We start from the raw sequence: 22,689 nt of genomic DNA, 5'->3' as shown, positions 1-22,689 counted from the left end.
TTGTATCCCCTCCAAGTTTCTTGTGCACCCCCAGCCTCCTCGACGGGTATTCTGAGAAGCTGAAAAGCCTCTTACTCTGTTTAAGCACTGCTCCGTAACAACTAAAACATTGGTATGTTACCAACATTATTTTCCTCCTAAATCCAGAACACAACATGATACCAGCTACTATGAAGAAAATGAACTCTATCCCAGTTGAAAAAAGGATAATTTGTAATAGAATTTGTACTTCTGCAGAAAATAAGTAGCACTTTCCATAAGGAGGTTCTTCCATCTTTCTTCAATGTAAATATCATGTCAGGCTGATCTCTTTCGCATACATTGTTGCTGAAAGTTAAAATAATATGAAAGTGCTAGGAAATTTACTGATGTTTAGCCATGTGTAATTTTTGCTTTCTTATCATCTTCCTATCTAAGAATATATTGTTTTATTTTCTAAATATCTGACTCTGTGTCCACCTAATTTCCTCCTGTGTCACTTTAACACATGTAATTATAGAATAAAACAAAACAACTAACCAACCAAAAGAAAACAAAAACAAAACAAACAAAAAAAAAAAAAACACATCTAAGTTCTGAAAATTAAACATAAAGCCCTGAAGTTATTAAATAATACCAGGTACAAATCATTTAAAGCATTTAACTATTCTGTGTGAGCTTTCACTTGTTCTGTGAATAAATTCCTTTTCACTGAGGGAAAAAAAAGACTTCTTCCACTGGTGTGTAAATCATGACATATACTCGAAGTTTTTTGTTTGGTTGGTTGTTTGGTTGATTTGGTTTGATTTGTTTGTTTTTTTTTTTTTTTATTCAGTGAGTGTAGGTTCACAAGAATTTGTGATAAATGTGTCTGTTTTCTGTTATAGATTCAGCTTCAGGAATTGACTTAGTAAACCATATTAAATACTATTTTTTACAGAATGAAAAAAACCCTGACGCATGCTGGGGTGTTTAGGGGTGCAGGAACTTTCTAACCTATCAGATCTTCCAACTCTTTGAGTGTCTGCCAACAAATAGGGAGCATGAAGATACCTTCAGTGAATGCAGGGCAGTGGTGGCGAAGTATTTATATTACCCATAAAGTAAAAGGTCCAGCATTGACAGAACCTTTCCAACAGCAGATATTGGATCTGAAATTCTCTTGCAAAATATTGCAAATACAAAGCTACTACATGCTTAGTATTTTTATTTAATTACTTGCTCAATATGGTATCAAGATCCATGCCTTGTCCTTTGCAAAGAAAGATAGCTCAGATTTTGTATTGTGTACTAGCACAGAGAAGCTGATTTCCTTTCCATGGATAATTTCTTGCTTTTTCTGAGCATGATAGTCAAATACAAGATAAAATATAGTCCAAAGCTAATGGTTTGAGATGATAGCTGTTCTGGTTTCTAGTAAATATGTATCCAAAATGAAGAAAAACCACTCTTCCAGCATTCTTTAGTGAGTACTTGCCTCATGAAAGATGTGTCATAACATATCCAACTGATGAAAAGAGAAATAGGCTTCCCAGCCATGTGTTCTCCCGTGGCATGACCAATTATATCATAAGAGATGTTTTAAAATATTGTCACAATTTTCCAACATATAAGAGGATGAGTGACCAAAAAAGTTTAATGAAAATAAAAAGGGTCATATCAAGAAAAATGATGTGATAAAAATGTTTCAAATGGTCAAAGATGCAGAACAGAGATATCTCAGAAAACAAAAAAAGTCAGAGGAAATTTAAAACTTATTCCAAATATTCCCAGAATACGTCATCAGGAGTTTTACCAGTTTTCCACTCCTTTCTTTTTAACATTTTGGCATCAGCATTTTTATATTTTTAAGAATGATAATTCCTAATGTAAAATATTGACTTCTACTGTGTCAAGATACACTGGTAACTTTAGTTGCCTAGATTTCAGCTGTGTTGGTAACACGTAGTACCAAGAAAAAAGCATTAATTTCCTGTTGTAAGTCCTACAACTTTCTTCTTTCAAATCTGAACTGTTTGGGACATTTTAAGAAAAACACTACAGCAATTTGGTCCTTAGTTCATAGGAAACAGACTTCTAGAAACATGTTATTTAAGCAGTATGCGTTCAGTTCAAAAAGTGCATTTCATAAATATTTTCATCATATGCTCTGACATAATTTGAAGACCTCTATTTAGGAGTAGATTTAGAGAGCTATATATAGGACTCCTTTTAGAGAAAGCTCTAGGGGTAGAACAACAGAGGATTTGATGATTAACTTAATCAGATTAGGAAAGATTAACAAGATGATAAGAATAATATTACTGTAGAAACTAGTACATGCTGTCAAAATATAAATAAACTGTGATGTGTAAACTAAAAGATTAAAAATATATATTTTTAGATATTTTAAATTTGCACACCATTTACAATCTCCTTCAAATCTTTAAGAAAGAAAAACAGCTCCAATAAGCAATTGGGAATTCTTGTTTTCTCATTGGCAAATAAAATATTTACAGACTGAAACAGCAGGATAAGGCTATCACACAGAAATTGGTATATTGAAGGTTCTGAGAAAAAAATAGAAGAATTCTAATTGTGGTGGATTTGTTAACATTCTGCGCTGTTTACATGTATGTTCCATATGGCTTTATGTAGCCAAAACATCGATGGAGAAGTAAAATGCTTGGTAAAAACATTGTTCTTGCACTTGACAGAATTACTGTAGTCACTTTTATGTGAAATGTTCTGGCTTCTGACTGAAAATGCTTATCTTCTGAAATCCATGGTTTAAATTTATTCCTAAAAAAATAGGAATGGTGTACATTTCTTGGACATTAGCAGCTAAAAGAAAGGTCTCCAAAACATCACCTTGCCTTTCAATAATTCCTTCTTCATTTGACAGAAGTTTCACAGTAATACATCTGATTTGAAAGGACTAAGAAAACACAGGGAAAAAAAAAAAATAGATAAAGTAGTCTATATCTGAATGTAAGTATTTCTGTATCTTTCAGGTGTAACTGAGTAGCTGAAATAGATACTGATACTATTTAATAGCATCTAGAATATATGTGCAATAAGTTTAGGAGGATTTATTATCAGGTGACTTTCATTATTTTTTTTTACTAGTAATATTTCCCATACTCTATATACAAATAATAGATTAGCTGGTGCTCTGACTGCCAGCATACTTACTCCAGTTAACAGCATATGTCCAAATTATTCTGTTTGTGCTAAAATGGTCCAAATAACGGATATTTTAATTAGGCTACTATTTCAGGTGTTTTTATCAGGCTTTTAAAATGATTTAGGGTTTTGTATAGATAAGTATTAATCAAGTACATCTCTCTCAATTGAATGTGAAGCTGATTCCTCTTCTTTTTTCTTCTTCTTAATGAATGGGAGTAGATGCAGCATAGGAAGTTGCACTTACTGTGTCATTTTCTGTGATCATTGGCAGTCACTATTGAACTTAAAATTTGTCAGTTAAAATTTGATAAATGCCTTCTATATATTTTTTTATATATTCCTATCATAACTCTATAAAATAAACATATATTTATTATTCTTTAAATATTGTAAATTGAACCTGACTATCTCTGTATTTTTAAGCTAAATTTGTTTATTTAACTAAGATTAAATAAATGTTCTCTTCTATAATTTTCTTGTTTTGTGATAAACCTCTAAACAATTGTGCAACTCATAACCAGTGTATGCATAGCTATCTCATAGAACTAGGGAGAAACGGTAGATCTTTTTAGTAGCCTTTTTTTCTTAGCATTCTCCATCTGCAGCTCTTGTATAGCACTCTGTGCAGTGGCACTGTGGTCACTGCCACAATGAGGAGAAGGATGAAAGGATGTGATTCTATGAATCTATGTCTTGGTAGAGTAGACCAGACCCACTTTCAGTTCTCAAGAAAACTGTGTGACAAACAGAGAGAAAACAAAAAGAGATGGTTTGGTGATAAGTAAATCATAGAAGTAAAACATAATTAAGAAGAGTAGAAAAGTGATTTTGAATGGGGAAAACAATGACATCGATTTATTTGGGTCTCTTTTTTTTTTGGTACTGAATACTGATACTGTAGAAGGAAGACTGATCCAGTGATGTCACAAAAACTAAGGAAAGGGGAGGAGAGTGAATGTAAGTGAAAAAAGCTGTCTCCTGTAGATTGTCTGAACCCTTGCTCCCTTGCAAGGACAATAGTTTTGCACTATGAGGATATTGACAAGTCAGGCTCTGTTGAAGGGGTTTTATAATGATGAATTAAATGTCATTATTTGAATGTAGATCTTCCCTGTCAAAATACTACTATCTACAGAAATAAAAACTGGAACATATTTTTTCCAAGGACTTACCTATTTTCCTCACTTCTTCATCTGTATGACAATGATTTGTAGCTATTGATGTGTTATTATATTATTGGGAGGGGTGGGAAGAGGGACTGCTTTTTCTGTTTTTAATGCACATTGTCCACTTACAGAATATCATTTAGCAAGCTTAATCTTAACCTTCTAATCTGAACAAATTATTTACTTAATGTGAAGAGGTATATCACATTTTCACAGAAATGCAATTTGTGCTTTTTGGCAGAGATATCATTAAGAAACAAAAGGAAGATTTTTCTTTGGCAGAGCATTGATGAAATAAAGGTGGATGTCATGGTCATACAACTGGGAATAAATCATTTTGTGTGGGTTGATGATTGAATTAGAGAGATGGTAGAGGAATCCAAGTGTAGCTGCTACACTATTTACTGGTTTTGTAGTCATGATACAGGATATGTTCATATGAACATATATTTAAGCCAGAGAAAAATAAAAATAATATATTGCTTTTCATGAGGGTAAGTATTCAACATTGTATTTTTAAATATTCTGCATTCAGAATAAATTTGAGGAACAACTGTTTACTGACAGAGAATAAACACTATTTATAGATAGAAACATAGAATCATTCAGGTTGGAAGAGATCTCTAAGATCATCTAGTCCAGCCTTTAACCTGGTGCTGATAAGCCCACAATTAATCCATGCCTCTAAATCCTATATCTACACATTTCTTGAAGATCTACAGGGAGGGTGACTCAACCACTGGGTAGCCTATTCCAATGCCACACAACACTTTCTGTGAAGAAATTTAATATCCAACCTAAACCTCCCCTGGTACAACTTGATGCCATTTTCCCTTGTCTTATCACTTGGTGCTTGGGAGAAGAACCCAATCCCCACCTCTGTATAGCATCCTTTTAAGGTAATTGTAAAGTACAATATGGTCTCCTTCTTTTCTCAAAGCTAAACAACCCCAGCTCCCTCAGCTGCTCTTCACAAGATGTTTTCTAGACCCTTCACCAGCTTCGTTGCCCTTCTTTGTACACGCTCCAGCACTTTGATGTCCATCTTGCAGTAAGGGGTCCGAAACTGAGTATGGCATTTGAGGTGTAGCTTCATCAGCGCTGAGTACAGGATAATCACTTCCATAGTCCTGGTGGCCACACCATATCTGATACAAGCCAGGATGCTTCTTGGCCACCTAAATACACTGCTGACTCATATTCAGCTGGCTATCAAGCAATACCTCCAGATCCTTTTCTGCTTTCCAGACACTCTTCCCCCATCCTCCAGCATTGCATGGGGTTGTTGTGCCCCAAGTGCAGGATCCAGCACTCGGCCTTGCTGAACGTATTTGTTTAACTTATTACAATATTTGCAGTATATATTTCTTTTTTGATTATTATTACTTTTACTTTTGTGAAGTTGTTGTACAATATCTATCCTTTTCCATGAGCATTAAGCAGAATTCTAGGGCAATACCATCATTTATATATACATATATATATATATATATATTTTTTTTTTAACGAATCGTTCTCCCGAGTTGTAATTGAAGACAAAAATTATGACAACTGAAAATGTTTTGTTTGTTTTCAGTGATATGAAGAATGTCCCTAGTTAAAAAATACACTTCTAATAGATATATAGGATACTCACCTTTCTGATTTCTGTAAGCCAAACCAAAAATAGTTGATTAGTAAAAAATTCCACCCCTGTATCCAGAATGCAAATGTGTTCTACCATGTCTGTTAGATTGTTGGGCTAAATAGGGTAGTTGTTGCAATCTTTAAAGTTAAGTAACTTTTTTTCTGAACAAATTATATTTTACTTTAGTTTTTGGGAAAAAAAAAAAAGTTTCATATCACACCAACTTCACACGCCTTCTCCTCCTCTCCTCTCCTCTCTCTCCTCTCCTCGAGTCTCCTCTCCTCGAGTCTCCTCTCCTCTCCTCTCCTCGAGTCTCCTCTCCTCGAGTCTCCTCTCCTCGAGTCTCCTCTCCTCGAGTCTCCTCGAGTCTCCTCTCCTCGAGTCTTCTCTCCTCGAGTCTCCTCGAGTCTCCTCTCCTCGAGTCTTCTCTCGAGTCTCCTCTCCTTGAGTCTGCTCTCCTCGTCATTTTTCTCTCTCTCTCTCTCTCTTTTTTTTTTTTTTTTTCTCCCATGCTGATCAAAGGAAACTGTCCAGTCATTATGAAGAAGAGGAAATGTTAATGAAGGGCTAGATTTATAAGACTAATGGCAAAGAAGTAATTTCCCTTCTTGCAGTAGGGCAGCTCTAGCTGTAAATTACCAACACTGGAGGAGGAAGTTCTTATTCTCTTTTTCAGGAAATGTTAGTTTATAATGGTAACCCAAGCTAATGCCCTAGCTACCAGAAGGTAAGTATTCCGTGGCCTCATTTTCACATGCTGCTTTATCTTGTCTAATAAATAAAGTAAGTAAACAATATAAGACAGGGAATCTCAGCACTGAGTTGGAGCATTATTCTCTAATACTGCCTCGAGGACTATTTTAGTGCAAATAATGTAATTTTATGCAAATTACAACTGTGTCACAAAAGGAAACATTTAAGGTCCAATACAAAATACTGCATAGTATTTTAGTGATTAGGAAACTTGTCTGTCAGGTTAAGAAGCTCCTGTTGAGATGTGCTTCCTATTTAATTTTAGAACAGGGACTATAATCCATATTCTCAGGTTCAATTAAGCTTCAATTCTAGAAGTTCCTCAAATACATAATATTTTGCTCTTTGCTTATTAAAATCTTGAGTTCATTTCATTTTACGTATATTGTTAAACTGAGTTGGTGTTTTAGGGAGATTAGCACCTTAAAACTCGTCACTTTAAGACCTGTATATAACCCAGGACCTCGGACAGTAATGATCAGTTTCTCAAGTGGCATAATCTAATGTGATTTCAAAGATACCAGTGAACTTAAACCCATTTGCCCTGGCAGAGAACTAAAGCATGTATCAGTAATAAAGTACAACTATAAAAACTCAAGGTTCGGAATATCAAAATTCTTTCAACTCTTGTTTACATGAAGAATGGAAAGATTGTTCAAACTTCTGCTTTGTTTACTACTAACTTTATCAATTTAATGTAACATTTTTATAACTTCATCCTTGTCTTCTTTTCTTTTTCACAGCACCTTCAGGCTTGAAGGAATATCTATCTGGAGGCACGTCAGTTAATTTCTTGCATATCAAATTCATCATTGTGACTTCTTGCACACCAGATCTGAAAAGTAATCAGGAACCTGACCTTCCATGGAGCATGGGAAAGCCCTTCAAGTCAGAGCACAATGAATCATGAGTGTAATCTGTATTGAGTCAACTGTCTCAGATCAGAGGGCTGCAAGCTGAGTCCTGGCAAAAGCCACAGCCTTAACTTCCAGTTACTGGGAAAGAAGAATAAAGAGGACTAAACATCTTGCCCCATTTCAGAAACTGCTCTCCAAGCCTGACACTTGAGTTCTGTGCTGAGCAACCAGAGTAACAAACGATGAGTTTTTCATGGGTCAAGCCAGCATCCAAAAATATTTCAGTATGTAGCCAAAAGGAGAAATGAAGCACTTAGGTGATAGCAGGATATGAATGCATTTACTGCAACAGAGGAATGTTACTGTCTATGGGGAAAGAAGATCTCTGTCATCCCTTGTACATATTCAAAGCCATACAGGAACAGGGCATCAGTGATGTTAAATTGCTTAAAAGGATGCTGTCTCCTGTCCTCCATCCAACTTTGAAGAAGTTCAGCTGTTAGAGATTGCATCTCAATGCACTTCTAGTATTTGCACTGTCACTTCCATTCAGGGTAATGACGTGTGCCACTGTTTGCACAGACAGCCCCAGGAGATTTTTGACCACAACAAGCTATATTTTGCTGGGGCTTCAAAAGGAATATAAAAGTTAGAACTGAAGAAAAACATTTGTGCGCGCTTTCACTATGGGGATCTCTTCACTGAAAGGACTATGGTCCTTTCTTAGGTTTAAATAAATACATACATATACATACATATATATATATATGTATATATATGAAAAAACATCAACATTATAAGGTGTGTTTAAAAAGGGGATATAATCTTTTTTAATACCATCCATTTTTTATCATATTAGCAGCCAAGAAATTTAATCTATTGAAGTATACATCCAAACCGCTCCTGTTGAACACTGACATTATAGTCCCAGTTACTGTTAGAGAAAAGAAGTCATTTGTAATATGTATTTGACATAATTTTTTTCTAACCATTTGTCTATACTTCATGGAGAAATTGAACAGACAAGCAACATTCTCAGTTTATTTTTCTAAATAAATGTCTTGTTTATATTATTTGCAGTCACTTATTTTGGCTGATTTTCATTATCTCCAAAATATGATTTAAAGACAGAACCAAAACACAGAAATCATTCATTCATGTTAAGCTGTAATGATTTGCTGACCAAAAGCTTTAATATAAATATTGTAATTTGTAAAATGATGAAGTATATTTATACCGGCAAATATGTATGGTAAACAAGAGGAGGTATTTTAACTCTTAATTTCAGAACATAGTTTATTTTAATATCCACATGAAGAAATCTAAATATATAATGGGATAGATTTTTTTATTATCAGTAAGTTTTAGCAAGTAAAATTTGGATGTTTAAATGAAAGGAATGTAGTCTAATAATAGTAGTTTCCCAAATTACACAGAAATCTTTTATCAAGTTTCTCATATTATTCAAAAACTATTTTTGTTGTTGATTCTTTTTATTTGTTTGTTTGTATGTTTTAGTATACTGAAAAGGCCATGAAGATGATACCATTTGATCACAAAAAAAATTGAGAAGTTATAGGATAAGAGGTTGTTCCTTAGAACAGTCTACAGTTTACAGTTAAGAACAGTTATTTTTATTCATCTACTGCAGTGATTTGTTATCAAGTTATTGAAAATTTCAATGCTAGCACTCTTTTGAATAAAAATATTTTCCTTTTTCCTTAGTCCATTAGCCTGTGTGTAATTTTAAGAGAAAAGTAAAACATGTGATTCCTTATTCACTTAAAGCATTCATCTTAAATCAAGTCTTGTGTATCTGATTTATAAAGCTGAAGAGGTTTTTTGTTGTTGTTATTGTTGTTTTTTCTTTAATTCCATTGCTCTTTGAAACCTATTAAGTGCTCACTAAGAGAAAAATGTTCTTTCAAAAACAACAACAAATGGAAAATCCAAGCCATTTTTCACCTGTGGGTTAACCTTGTAATAGGCAGATGTTTTAAAAATGTATTGCTCTGCTCTAGTGTACTAACAAGTGTATGCGTGTGTTTGTGTGTGTGCACGCATGCGCATCCCTACCTGCTGATGAATGCCAGCTCTGCTGAAGTAAGTGCCCCAAGTCCTGTTATTGCAGGAGATGCTCATGTTGTATATTTTGGAAAAAGACTTGAGTGCTGTCTTTGCTTGTGACTCTGAAGCCATAAATAGATTTACAGTTTTTTGTGAATTAATCAAATGAATTAATTAAGAGAATATTAGTCTCCCTTACTGGGCAAAACTCGGAATCATCTCATGGTTTGACTCTCTTTTTCACGGAAAGCTAGAGGTCAATTTCCACTGGTGCAGTTGATAAATGAAACCTTTGTATCTGCTAAAGAATGATGATTGGTGTTTTTTATTTGTTTGTTTGTTTTTCCCACATATTTTATCTTACAGTTTACTTAAAAGCATTTAAATATGACTTTACTTCTTTGTCATCAGAGTCATGTATTTGGACACACAGCTTGCATGGGTTTCATTATGTACACTCTTTGGATAGCCTGTGTTTTAAAACTGGGGATCTTACTCCTTCAGACTAATATTCAGAGTTGTTTAATGAAGGGACGTTATCAAAATAGTAAGAAAATTTCAGAATGATAATTTGAGCACTTTCATTATCATCTAATAACATTTGGAAAATCTCTTTTTTATTTTATTTTATTTTTTTGTGAACAGAATGCATTCATCTATATTTGAAAATAGCCCAATAAAAGTCTCATGAAATAATTAATTACTACTTGCTAATACTTTTCTGCTGTGCTAAGTTCTAGATCAGCTCCTGTGTGAAAATGTTATTACATACATCACCCGAAACAGTGTAAAATTTTCTTCAGAAAAAAGCAACAGATGAAAAATAGTAACCTCAGACAGGTTTTACACTATGTGTGCAATGCAAAAATGATAAACATATGAGATGTGGACTGAAGCATATATAGTTGTCAGAGGACACTGCAAATCATGGTTTTCATCAATCACATGCTGTAGTTTACAACTCCAAGTTAACTGGGGGTTTCCTGCTGGACAGCAAATTTCAGTGCATATACACATGCACATGAGAATACACATATTCTGTCTTATTTTGGCAGCAGTGGGGCTGAGGTAAACCTAGATTCCTTGACGTTTTAGAAGTAAATTTTTAAGTCTTGAGGTAGGTATTCGGTATTGTGATATACATTGAGCTGATGTCTACGTATTATGCAGATGTTCCTCTGAGATAACAGTTCAACACAGAAAAATAAAATGTTACTGGGATTTCAGATTATTATTATTTTTTTTTTATCCAATTTTCTTCAGTGTTTGCAAATAATTAGAACTGAAGTTTTTTTTTTTGTTGTTTTTTTGTTTTTTTTTTCATATATTTTAAAACCAGAGGAGACAATTATCTAATTCTGTATACTGATGCCACGAAAGTGTTATTTTTCCCATTATCTTAGGCTAAACATTTTGACAAAAAACTGCAGAATGTTTTCAATGAAGGCAATGTTATAAAGACACATTTTAAGTACCAGGGTCTTTTGTTGTTGTTGTTTTATGTTTTGTTTTGTTTTGTTTAGCATTATGTATATAATATCTGCAGAACTGTTTGTACAATACAGTGATGTTTCTTTATTTGGCATCTGAAAAGCTAAGAAACCAATGTGCTTGAAATGATGAAGCTTACGAAACAAAAAGCTGACACAATTCTGGGTGTGTTCACAAGACAGAAAATTCAGTTAATGAACTTTTTTATACACAAGGACCATTGTCAATTTCCTTTGTTTCATGAGAGAAACAGAGATGTTAAAGTAGCTGTTTCGTAAAGCTGAAGCAAAAGACTGCATAAGTCTGCTGATGATCAGGATGATTTTAAAGTGCCCTCTCATTTAAGCAGTTGCCCCAAGTGTCACATGGCAAGAATATTCCCAAGGGACAGATTTGTTACTACCAGGGAATACGTTCTCAGTCCACACTGAAGCTCTCCAATGACTTTTCAAATAATCCTGTCCACAGGATAGTTTAGCTGTGCCAGTTATGGTGTCTGGGGATGGAAAGGTATGATGCTACCCTGGTGCTCCTATTGAAGGTAGGTGTCTATTTCCACACATGGGTTACTCATGCACCTGGTAGACCCAGAAGCCAACCAGAGACAGCTGCACAGGAAGCATACCAGCAGTGAGGAGGAGACAGGGGACAGAAGTCCTCTGGGTGCCTGTGACAGAAGAATAGGAGGCAGGAGACCCTTAGGCAAACTTTCAAAGGTATCAGGAAAGACACTGTGAGTGTAAACCTCATAACTGAAATTATGGAGTGACCGAGAGATAAAGCTCAGTTTATGTTGTCTGGTATTAAGTACCATTGCTCTTTTGTGGGTTTAAGAGTGACTTATTTAACAGATGTCCTCAGCAGGTGTTTGACAGCAATGTTGCAGCAGACTAGGATCTCTTCAGAGACTGTTTCTGTTTTATAGAGTAACTGAGGGGGAATATTTTCACATATAACTGCAAAAATGCTGCAAGGAGAAAGTTCGTCCTAAAGAGAAACAAAAGAGACCTCAAGAATGCAGGAGGCTGTAAAGAAAAGTTCACATTTAAATTGAGATCAAAAGTGAATCTAAGAGTGGAAAAAAGGCAGTAAGTGCATGTAAGTAAGGGCATGTGGGGGGTACACCTACTGGGGAGAAATTATAGAAACATGTTGTAAGGAGAAGATTGAGTCTTATAAAGAAAATTAGACTGAAGAGAGTAACAAATACACTAAAGAAAATATAAGTTTTCCTAGAAAGCTGCAGAGACTATCTTATTGATTTTTTTAATGGATTGGATAGTTAAGGATCCCATGAACGAAGCAGCAAAAGCTAGGTGGATGTGGTGCAAAATACTTTAGCTGAAGTTCTCTCTAGATTCAATATCCTTGCAGGACTGCAGAAGCCAGTAAATCTCTCAGTAGTTGTGTTCAACTTCAGAAAAGAGAGTTACATACAAACAAGGACTCCTGCTAAGGAAGAATCTGGAAGAAATCATTAAGAGTTATGTCATGGCAGATGGCACAGATGCTAATTAAGATACTTCATTGAAGACAGAAAACAAATATTTCCTGCTTAGTAAGAAAGGCTTGAGAAAGGGCAAGAAGGAGCCTGCAAGGCTAGGCAGCATGATATCAGAGACTGCTAAAAGCAAGAAGGCATCCTTCAGGAACTTGAAGACTTATGAAGAGAATAGAAAGGACTGTAAATTTGTTAATACTAAATATTAAAATAAAATCCAAAGCAAGGCATATCAAAATAATTGCAAGATACATAAGAGTATTAACCTAAAGATACACAAGAGAGTTAACCAAAATAGTTGCAAGAAACTTGAAAGTTAAGAAATGCTTTTTCCAAATTATAAGCAGCAGGGAGTCTGGTGGAGAGTCTGTCATGCCAAAAGATATTCAAGGGAAAGAGAAACACTGAGAAGAGTTATAACAACAAAATTGTTTTAATCTTTTACTTCTGCTTTCCCTGTAGGAGGATCTGGGGAGACTGTCACAGAGGACTTTTTCTCCATGATGGAACTCATCTGAAGTGGTGGTAAAAAACAAAATGTAGAAAATATCAAAAACAGATGGCACCCACCCAGGATTTTTAAAACTACTCAGGGGTGAAATATTTAAAATGGTAGCTGTGGTGTGTGAAATTCATGTTTAAAACCCTTGATGCTTTTTTTGAGATGTGAGATTGTAAACAATGTTGCTAATTTTAAAATGAATCTATGAGAGGTTAAGAGAAGAAAATAGACCAAAAAGACTGTAATGGGCAAATTAGTAGAAACTATAAAAATGGATCTTTAAAAAAGGATCAGAAAGTAGCTAGCAGTATCAGAGTCACCAAACTCTCTTGAGAAAAGAATGTTTAAGGCTGTCTTAGTAGCAGTGGCTAAGAAGAAAGTTCTTGCAATCTTAAAAAACTAGCTAAAGTATCAGAGGGAAGGGTGGTTTTCATGGTCAGCTTTCACAGCAGAAATAAGCCACCAATGAAGTCTCGTGGAGCATGTACTGGGATCCATGCTCCTCATAATGTATGTGAGCATGTGAACATGCAGGAAATGTAATAAATAGTTATTTCATAAATTTGCTGATCGTACTAAGTTATTAAAAGTGGTAAATATGTGTGATTTGACTGTTTATTAAAATAGCAAATGAAATTAAGTGAAGGTAAACATAACAAGTGACATTTTATTTAACATAATATTTCACTTATCTTGATATTTTTCAGTTAAATATTTCTATGAAAATACTAGGCCTGTGCTTAGCAGGTCAAAAGCACAAGTTGCAGTTGAGAATTATTAGGCAAGTGACAGAGTAAAGTGAGCATCACTGCATCAATATAGATGTATGCTAGGCCATGGTATTTAACCTTTTAAATAAAGTTTGCAGTTTTGATCCCCATCTGGAGATAGGGGAAAAAACAACAACAACAACAACAACAAAACTAAGAATGTAATCAAGCTGAAAGAGCTTCCGAGAATGGGTGAAAATGATAGTCAGTGGGCAGGAGATTATTCTGTCCAAGAAGTGGCAGCAGACAATGATTCTTCACATCACAGGAGAAGCATGAAAGAGAAGTACAACAGAGATCAATAAAATCATGAGTGGTATAAAGTGTCTAGTTCTAGGGGGTACCAAAAAAGCTCACAACAAGCAAGATGACAACAGAAAAAAAAGTTATTTAAGCAACATGGTGTGAAACTGGGGAACTGTTGCTTAGCATATTGCATATGCATATGGGACTCAGGAGAGGCTAAGAGGAACAGAAGGAAAATAGGCATCAAGAGTTGCTATTTAAAATGATAGTATTTCTGGCTCAGCCATGAGCTATGAACCATTGGTGGCAGGAAGGCTGTCTGGAAGAAGCATTTCTACATGGATGCATTTGATCATTGTCAGATGGTTTTTAGCACAGTTATACTGCTAACTTAAATTGAAAAACTTTGAAGTCACTGAAACACTTATCAATGGTCAGAAAAATCTCTACTTATAAAGTTTATTGTGTACTTTATAGAGGCACTGTTACTACTCCAAACAAATCAACAAAACTCTCCAAGAATGATCATACAGAAAGGACTACAAAAATGTCTAAAAAAAGTAAGGGATTTTGTTCTGAAAATCATGCTATAATGAAAAATTCACCTGTGTTTGTGCATTACCATGTTTAGACACTGATAGGCATGTGTAGTAGAAGAAAGCCAAGAAGAGTGAAAGACAGGGAGATGCATACTTCGGAAAGAAACATGTTCCTGTGTTGCTATAATTTATGATCTCTTGATTAGTGCTGATTATATATGTTTACTTAAAAGTAAACTTGTCCTCTATATATTTCCTTAATTTTTATACCTGGAAAAAAATACTCTACTGATAAATGCAGTTGCGCTATACGTTGTGAATAGAAATCATTTGAATAATTGGAATGAGTAACTTACAATTTAATACTGAGACTCACTATGATTGGAAAAAATCCCTTTAGTTTTCTGCATTTGACTATTGAAAGAGTTTTTTATGTTTCCACTAAAGTAACATCAGCTGTGCATATGACAAATCTGTTACTTATAGTGTAAGCTTTATCTAGGCTTTTCATGTTTCTCGAGTTATCACAGAATCACAGAATTTCTAGGTTGGAAGAGACCTCAAGATCATCACGTCCAACCTCTGACCTAACACTAACAGTCCCCACTAAACCATATCCCTAAGCTCTACATCTAAACGTCTTTTAAAGACAGCCAGGGATGGTGACACTTCCTTGGGCAGCCTACATGCATTCCAATGCCTAAAAACCCTTTCAGTAAAGAAGTTCTTCCTAACATCCAACCAAAACTTCTGGCACAACTTTAGCCCATTCCCCATCGTGCTGTCACCAGGCACGTGGGAGAACAAACCAACCCCCACCTCGCTACTGCCTCCTTTAAGGTATCTGTAGAGAGCATTAAGGTCGCCCCTGAGCCTCCTCTTCTCCAGGCTGAACAAGCCCAGCTCCCTCAGCCGCTCCTCGTAGGGCTTGTTCTCTAGACCCCTCACCAGCTTCGTCGCCCTTCTCTGGACCCGCTCAAGCACCTCGATGTCCTTCTTGTAGCGAGGGGCCCAAAACTGAACACAGTACTCGAGGTGCGGCCTCACCAGAGCCGAGTACAGGGGGACGATCACCTCCCTAGCCCTGCTGGTCACACTGTTTCTGATACAAGCCAGGATGCCGCTGGCCTTCTTGGCCACCTGAGCGCACTGCTGGCTCATATTCAGCCGACTATCAACCATCACTCCCAGGTCCTTCTCTGCCTGGCAGACTCTCAAAAGAATCTGCTCCATGAGCTTCCCTGGCACTGAGGTCATGGTCCCAATTAAAATTATCTATTCAATGCACTGGTTCAGGCAGAACCTCCTCTGCTTCAGTTTGTGCCCATTAACTCTTGTCCTGTCTCTGGACACAACTGAAAAGAGACTGGTTCCATCCTCTTGACACCCTCCTCTCAGATATTTAGACAGATCTATGAGGTCTCGCCTCAGTAGTCTCTTTTCCAGGCTAAATAGACCCAGTTCTTTCAGCCTGTCCTTGTATGACAGGTGCTCCCTTCCTACATCTTTGTAGCTCTCCATCTCTCTTGTAGGGATGTAGTTCTACAACCCACTTGTACTGTGGAGCCCAGAACTGGACACAATACACCAGGTATGACCTCAGCAGGGCTGAGCAGAGAGGCAGGATCATCTCCCTTGACCTGCTCGCAACACTCTTCCAAATACATACCAGGATACCGTTGACCTTCTTGGCAGAAAGGTCACATTGCTGGCTCGTGGTCAGCCTGCTGTCCACCAGGACTCCCAGGTCTCTCTATCATTATTTGATTCCATTTAAAGAGATTTTGCAATAATGATCAATAGGTTATGCAACAATAAATATATATACTTTTTTCAAAGAAATATTTTTCAACTTTTGTAGATGACAAAGTCAGTAAATCACTTCTATTTATTCTAATTTAATAAGTATAATATTGAATAATTGTGTGTGTCACTGTTACAGCTGTGGTGCTTTGTAGTCTTTACCCATGTATTTTGTGAAGACAAGTAGTCAAGTCCAGTGGAATGAGCAACCCTATGGAACTGAGCAGGACAAGAAGTAATTTCTAAATGGTGTCAAGAACCTGTTCAACCTGGATGTGAGGAGAAAGCTTGGGACAGAAAAAACATTGTAATAGGTCTTACAGTCTTAATCTTGACATCTTGAAGTATACAGAAATCTGACAGGAAAGATTAATGCACTTTTGTTCAAACACAGAGACAGGGGAGTGACCTCGATGACCTTCTTATAAATGGGGAAGAAGTTTTCAAACAGAATATGAGGCTGTGAATTTGAGTATTACTAATACTGCCATCAATTGGGAGCAAGCAACATGGTAAAGGAAAGTGAGTGAGAGCCCAAGAGTAAAAGTATAAGTTACACTTTTGATGTACTTGTCAGGATTTCAGAGAGCTGTGTGGTGTTCATTATGGTATACATGGATATTACCAAAGAGGGTAATGCTATTACCATAGGGTGACCCAAGCAGAAAATATTTGGTTGTCAGATCTTATAAAATTTGTAAAGGTTATCAAAACACTGTAAAAAAAGCTTACAAAAATGTGAAATTTGCAAACATTAAGTATTGAAAGGTCTGCTGAAAAAAGATTTGAGACCAAAAGAGTCTGTCATGCCAACAAGCACAGAACCCCTTTAAACACGCTATCCGGATTTGCTTTTAGTTCATTTGTCCTCAGCCCATATACATAGGAAAGTAGATTGTTATCTGTGTGGACAAAATCATTAAGAAGGGCAGAAAAAAAAATAAATTGCTTAGGACTTTGTTATCACTTCTACTTAATCTGGGTATGTAGCAGGGTAAAAATAAGTATGTATGTTCTTTTTTGATAGTTTGTTCTCACTTTAATTCTACTTTCTGTTGCCAGTATAAAGCAAAAGGATTTACTTAAATAAAATAAGACTTACTCTCCTTGGCAATATTGTTTTATTCTAGTCAATAGGAAAATGAATAATCATTTGCCATTTGTACGATAGGTCCTGAATTAAGGAAGAACCAAGCTAGCTGATTCCTCGAAGTCTCAGTGAAATGTGAGTGGGAGAGGGGTTGAGAACAAATAATATTTATTTCTCATTATGTGTTGTGTGAGAATTAGAATTGTTTTCTGGATGTATTTCCTTCTACTAGCATGAAGCATGAAAATGATCTAGATTAGACACTTAAGTTAACTGAAGCTACATGAGTAACAATCTTACTAATGTAAGATATGAAAAATGACAGAAGTCCTCTTTATTCAAGAAGGTTGGTGAAATAAGTTTTGACTAATATTTAATGGCCATATTTAAAAGTAATTAAGTAACTTATGAATGGATTCATTGAGCATGAACAGTAAGAGCAACAGATAATCTATCTTTTACTAGGACTTTTATGAGCAAAGGAAAAAAAATCATTTATCATTATGGCTCTTTCTAAAACATTCTAGTATGTCCTTGTTGTATTTACTGTGATCAGCTAATAGAAAACACAAAGATAGTATAAGGAAAAAAAATATCCAGATAAATAGAACATATCAACTTCACAACTTTTCATAAATATTATTAGTTTATCATCTCTACATGCCTGCAGTAATATCTGTCTTTTTTCTAGAATGTTCTGCATAAACTAGAATATATAGGGAAGGGGGAGTATCCTACTGACAAAGCAGGGTGACAAACCAAGGCAATTACTCAGAATATGTAATTTAGGTGTTAATGTTTCTAAGCAAAAAAAAAAGTCTAAAAAATCTTTTCAGAGTCCCATTAATATACAATATAAGATTATATATATAATATAAGATTACACTGGGCATCAGTGTAATCCTTGAGGCATGATATCTTAATTTTGACTGAAGCAGGAAATGCAATTTAATGATGTTTCTAAGGACAAAAATATTGGGGCTGCAGGCAGAAACATAAAAAGCATAGTGAGTTTTCAAATGCATGAATGGCAGAGGTAATACATTCTGTTCATGTACCCTCTGGACTCATGTCTTTGATAAAGGTGTGTTTTTACATAGATGTAGGAGGAAATCTGCTGGGAAAAAATACTATAGACAGCACCTGCTGTTCTCCTGCTGTGAGTTACTGTACTGCTTTGTCTTCATAGAAACTGTTTACCAGAGAGATGTATTTTTTAATTGGTTTTGAAATTTTATCTATTATGGATTTACATTATATTATGAATTTACTAGCTACCATTTATTCTGGTATGTACAATCTCCTTTAATACTCCAGAACAAGCAAACAAAAATATTTAATTCACTGAAGTATTATTAAGTTCTCAGGTACAAAGGTCACTTGGACCAGCTAATAAGCCACATAAGTTCTTGTCTATTATTCCTGTTTTGGTATTAATTGTATCTCAGATTCTCTACCTCTCTCTCTCAATTTATCCATTCTCTTCTTTATATTCATTTTAAACCAAGCTAAGGTTTATTTGATCAACCATTTCTAATTATCTTCTCCACCAAACTACTTTATCACTCCTCCTCCTAATCAGGACAGGGGGAAAATAGAATCAAAAAACTAACTAACAAAACAACAACAAAAAAAAACTTTTTGAGAAAATCAGTTTAATGAAAGTTTAATGAAAGAAAATCAAAGGTGATGCATGGAAACAAAGTGGAATCTATATTGTCTACTATATTTATATTTATGTTGTCTACTTCCCATCAATGGGTGGCTTCCAGCCACTTCTTGGGAAGTGGACCCCCTGTGCAAGTAGCAATTTCTCTGGAAGGCAAATACCTTCATAATGACAACACCCCATACTCTTCCTTTCTCTTAGCTTTTATTGGTGAACAAGATGTCATATAATATCCAATATCTCTTTGGTCACTTTGGGTTAGCTGTCCCAGCTGTGTTCCCTCCTCACCTCTTGCCTAACCCCCGCCTACAGGCCATAGGGGGGGCAATTGGAGACAGCCTCAATGCTGTGCCAGCACTGCTCAGCAACTGGTGTGACATCAACACTGTTCTAGCTACACATGCAAAGCACCATGTTATATGGGATGCAGTGAGGGAAGTTAACTCCATCCCAGACTGACTGAATACCCAGAATGATATTTAATCATTCTATATGTTTATATATTTCTATAAAATATATTATGTGCTAGAACAGAAGCTGCAAAAATACAACTCTAATGTCTGAATGCTTTAGATTACATAATACTTAAAGACACACTAAGATTGCTGGTATGGAGTCTGCATGTTTAGAACCTTTTATTATTATTATTATTATTTTTAAGTTTTGGATTAAGCAGTTTGACATTTACCTTCATTGTCATCCTGCCAAGGGCAATTCATTTCGTCTAATATCTTGCTGAAGAATGGAATGACAGGAAGTATTGAAATCAAGTAGTAGACATGATACATACTGCAGTCAGGTATATTCCTCAGGCAACATTAATGAATCAATAATCTTGCAGTGCATAAAAGTTGGTATGGTTTTCCTTTGTTTATAAAAAGATGTATTTTTTTGTCTATTTCCAATATCCAACCTGCAAATTATGCCAAGGTTATTTTCTGGGCCTTCATCAGACTGCAGTTTCAGAATAAGTACTTCTCAGAGAGTGCCTATATATAAACCGTGATCATCTGAAGACAGAATATGCTTAACATCAGTTAGAATTAAGAGTCTCAGTATAACTGTGAAGCACTGAATTCTTGGCCTTCTACTCCTTTGAATCCCTAATAGCTACTTCAAAGATAATGATGCTTTTTGGAGGAATGTGGTTAGTAAGCTAATGACATACAAAAACCACGCAGAGAGAGACATTTTTGTAGTACTGCTAAAATGTACTAAGAGACAAATATAACAAAAATGAAAATGTATATTTTGAACATATAAAGAACATTTTACTTTCAAGAATGGCAAAATGCCAGTCTCGTGAAAGTATTGTAACATCCCTTAAAGAAAGCATGGGGACTGAGAACTTATTTGCTTCAGTGGCCTTTAATTTTGTATATTTTTTTTTCATATTCTGCCGCCTGGAAATCTCTGCTACTATATATCAGTGAATAGCTATGGCAGCAGGGCCTGAGGTCCTTAGAGGATACCTATTTTATTTATTTATTTATTTATTTATTTTTCCTTCCCCCAGACTCTCACAACCCTAAATTATGTCAAAAATTGGGCTTTCAAAAAAACACAGAAGAATAATGACAGCTAGATGAGCCTTGAAGTACCAGCACTGTTTCTTAGGTCTTTCATTAAAACTAACAATGATTTATGTCTTCACCAGAAATCAACAGTTTCCCTGCCAGAAAGTGTAATTTTCTGATAGATAGTGATTATGGATAAAAAGGAAATATGTCTTTATCACTTTCAGCAACTTCAGAGGCTAAACAAGTTCAATCAAACACACAAATAGACCTAATATCTTATATACAAAAGACTCCTGTGCCCTTAGATCCACACCCAATGTTTGTCCAGAGCATGTTTTCCTATGTCTCACATACTGGAATCCAAGAACCTCAAGAGAACTTATAAATCATTTAGAAGAAACCAGGCTCCATTCAAATGCAAAATGTTTAACAGTATTTCAGAATGATAAATATGAGGACATTGTTGAAAATGATGTATTTGGCAACCAGAGTTTTCCAGAGACAGAAACTTCTCTAGTCTGAGAAATGTGTGTCTTTATGAATGAATGTAGGATGTAGAAAATGGTTGAGTCAGAATGGGAACACAGAAGTGAGAATTGACGAGTTCTGTTTCAACAGAAATGCTGCAGTCATGGGGGTGAATGGAATTTGTGTAGTTCATGGGGAGTTCACATTCATCTACCCAGCGGGGTGTCCCTGTGAGCTGCACTCTGCACTGCTCTGCCTAGCCATGGTACTGCAGGGAGACTTCTGGCAGTGCCAGATGGTTTTGATGGCTGCTGTTTTCATTCCAAAGTCTCTCCCTCCCATTGTAAATCTTCATGCTTCCATATACTTCTTTTCAGGCTGACTCCTTCTTTGTGTCTAAAGTCTCTAATCCCCTCCTTACCATTTAATCTCTTGGCTTTTTAACAAGTTCAGTTTAGTTTAACAGGTGAATTAGTTAACAAGTTATTTAACAGATTAATGCATACTGCTTAACCCTTACATTCTTCGCTTAACAGGTGGGATAGCATTACTCAGATCATTTATTTGCCAAGTGTGCACCTTGCAGGTACCTTTGCAACATACTGATGGAAGGAATGCCTGATAATTCTCAAATGTTTTTCTGAAAATAGAGGAACTTTCCTGAAGAATTCTTTCTATTAAGAGCTAAGCGGACTTTATTTTCTGCAAAGAAAATACAGGACTTCTGTGCCTGTATCTGGGATTTGGAAACCTTGCTTTCATATATTTTTTCCTTGCTTTCTGAGAAAAGTGGTCAGACAGCATAGAAATGTTTATTTCTTAGGTGAAGGGATATCTTTGAGTAATATTAATTTTGTACAAAACAAATCTTCTTGAAAGAAAAGACTGGATGGAATTTCCTGCCCAGTGACTTGGCTCTGCTCTCAGGAGGCAGACTTTTATCTTAAGCAATTCTTTGAGTGTGTGTATTGTAGTAAAATTTGGCTTTCTTTGTGAAATACTGTTCTTATTACTGCCACAGCAGTCTATTATCTCCACGATGATAAGTTTCCTCATAAAGCTAATGTATTGTACATAGCTGGGTACTGTGAACTTGTGGCAGTATGGTGGACAGACTGTCTAGTGCATAAGAGTTTTAAAGACAGGAAAATAACTGTTGCATCTCTGTTTTCCCTTTTCCAGCTTTCCCTATGGAAATAAATATTCTAGATGAAAATTGTAAGGGCTCAGTGCCATCACTATTTTTTCACTGAGTAAAACATGACCTTTATTTTAGTTTGGGATAACTTTGTTCACTGGTACAGTTTGCTAACAGCTTTCATTTAAGGTAGATCAAAAATATCTAAGTCTGCCTAAAACAAATGCAAATTTAAAGAACATATCCTCTCACACTCTGAATATAATGCCTTTGACTCCATGCATACAGGTGTGTTCTTGGAATAAACTAAATGGGAGAGCAGTGATGGCATTCAG

The 22,689-nt window shown here is 35.6% G+C and overlaps 1 protein-coding gene across 5 annotated transcripts in view; it reads left to right on the top strand.

The window, feature by feature from the left end:
- PRR16 (proline rich 16) overlaps positions 1-10,313 on the top strand; it is a 161,356-nt gene extending 151,043 nt beyond the window's left edge. For all 5 annotated transcript variants that reach the window (XM_027446353.3, XM_072031149.1, XM_072031152.1 and 2 more), the window contains one exon: positions 7,437-10,313. The gene's annotated coding sequence lies outside the window, so the exon portion shown is untranslated. The remainder of the gene's footprint in view (positions 1-7,436) is intronic.
- Positions 10,314-22,689: the final 12,376 nt, after the last annotated feature.

This window comes from Anas platyrhynchos, chromosome Z (genome assembly GCF_047663525.1).
Source record: "Anas platyrhynchos isolate ZD024472 breed Pekin duck chromosome Z, IASCAAS_PekinDuck_T2T, whole genome shotgun sequence".
NCBI classification, from domain to species: domain Eukaryota; kingdom Metazoa; phylum Chordata; class Aves; order Anseriformes; family Anatidae; genus Anas; species Anas platyrhynchos.
This window is presented reverse-complemented; position numbering and strand designations above follow the sequence as displayed.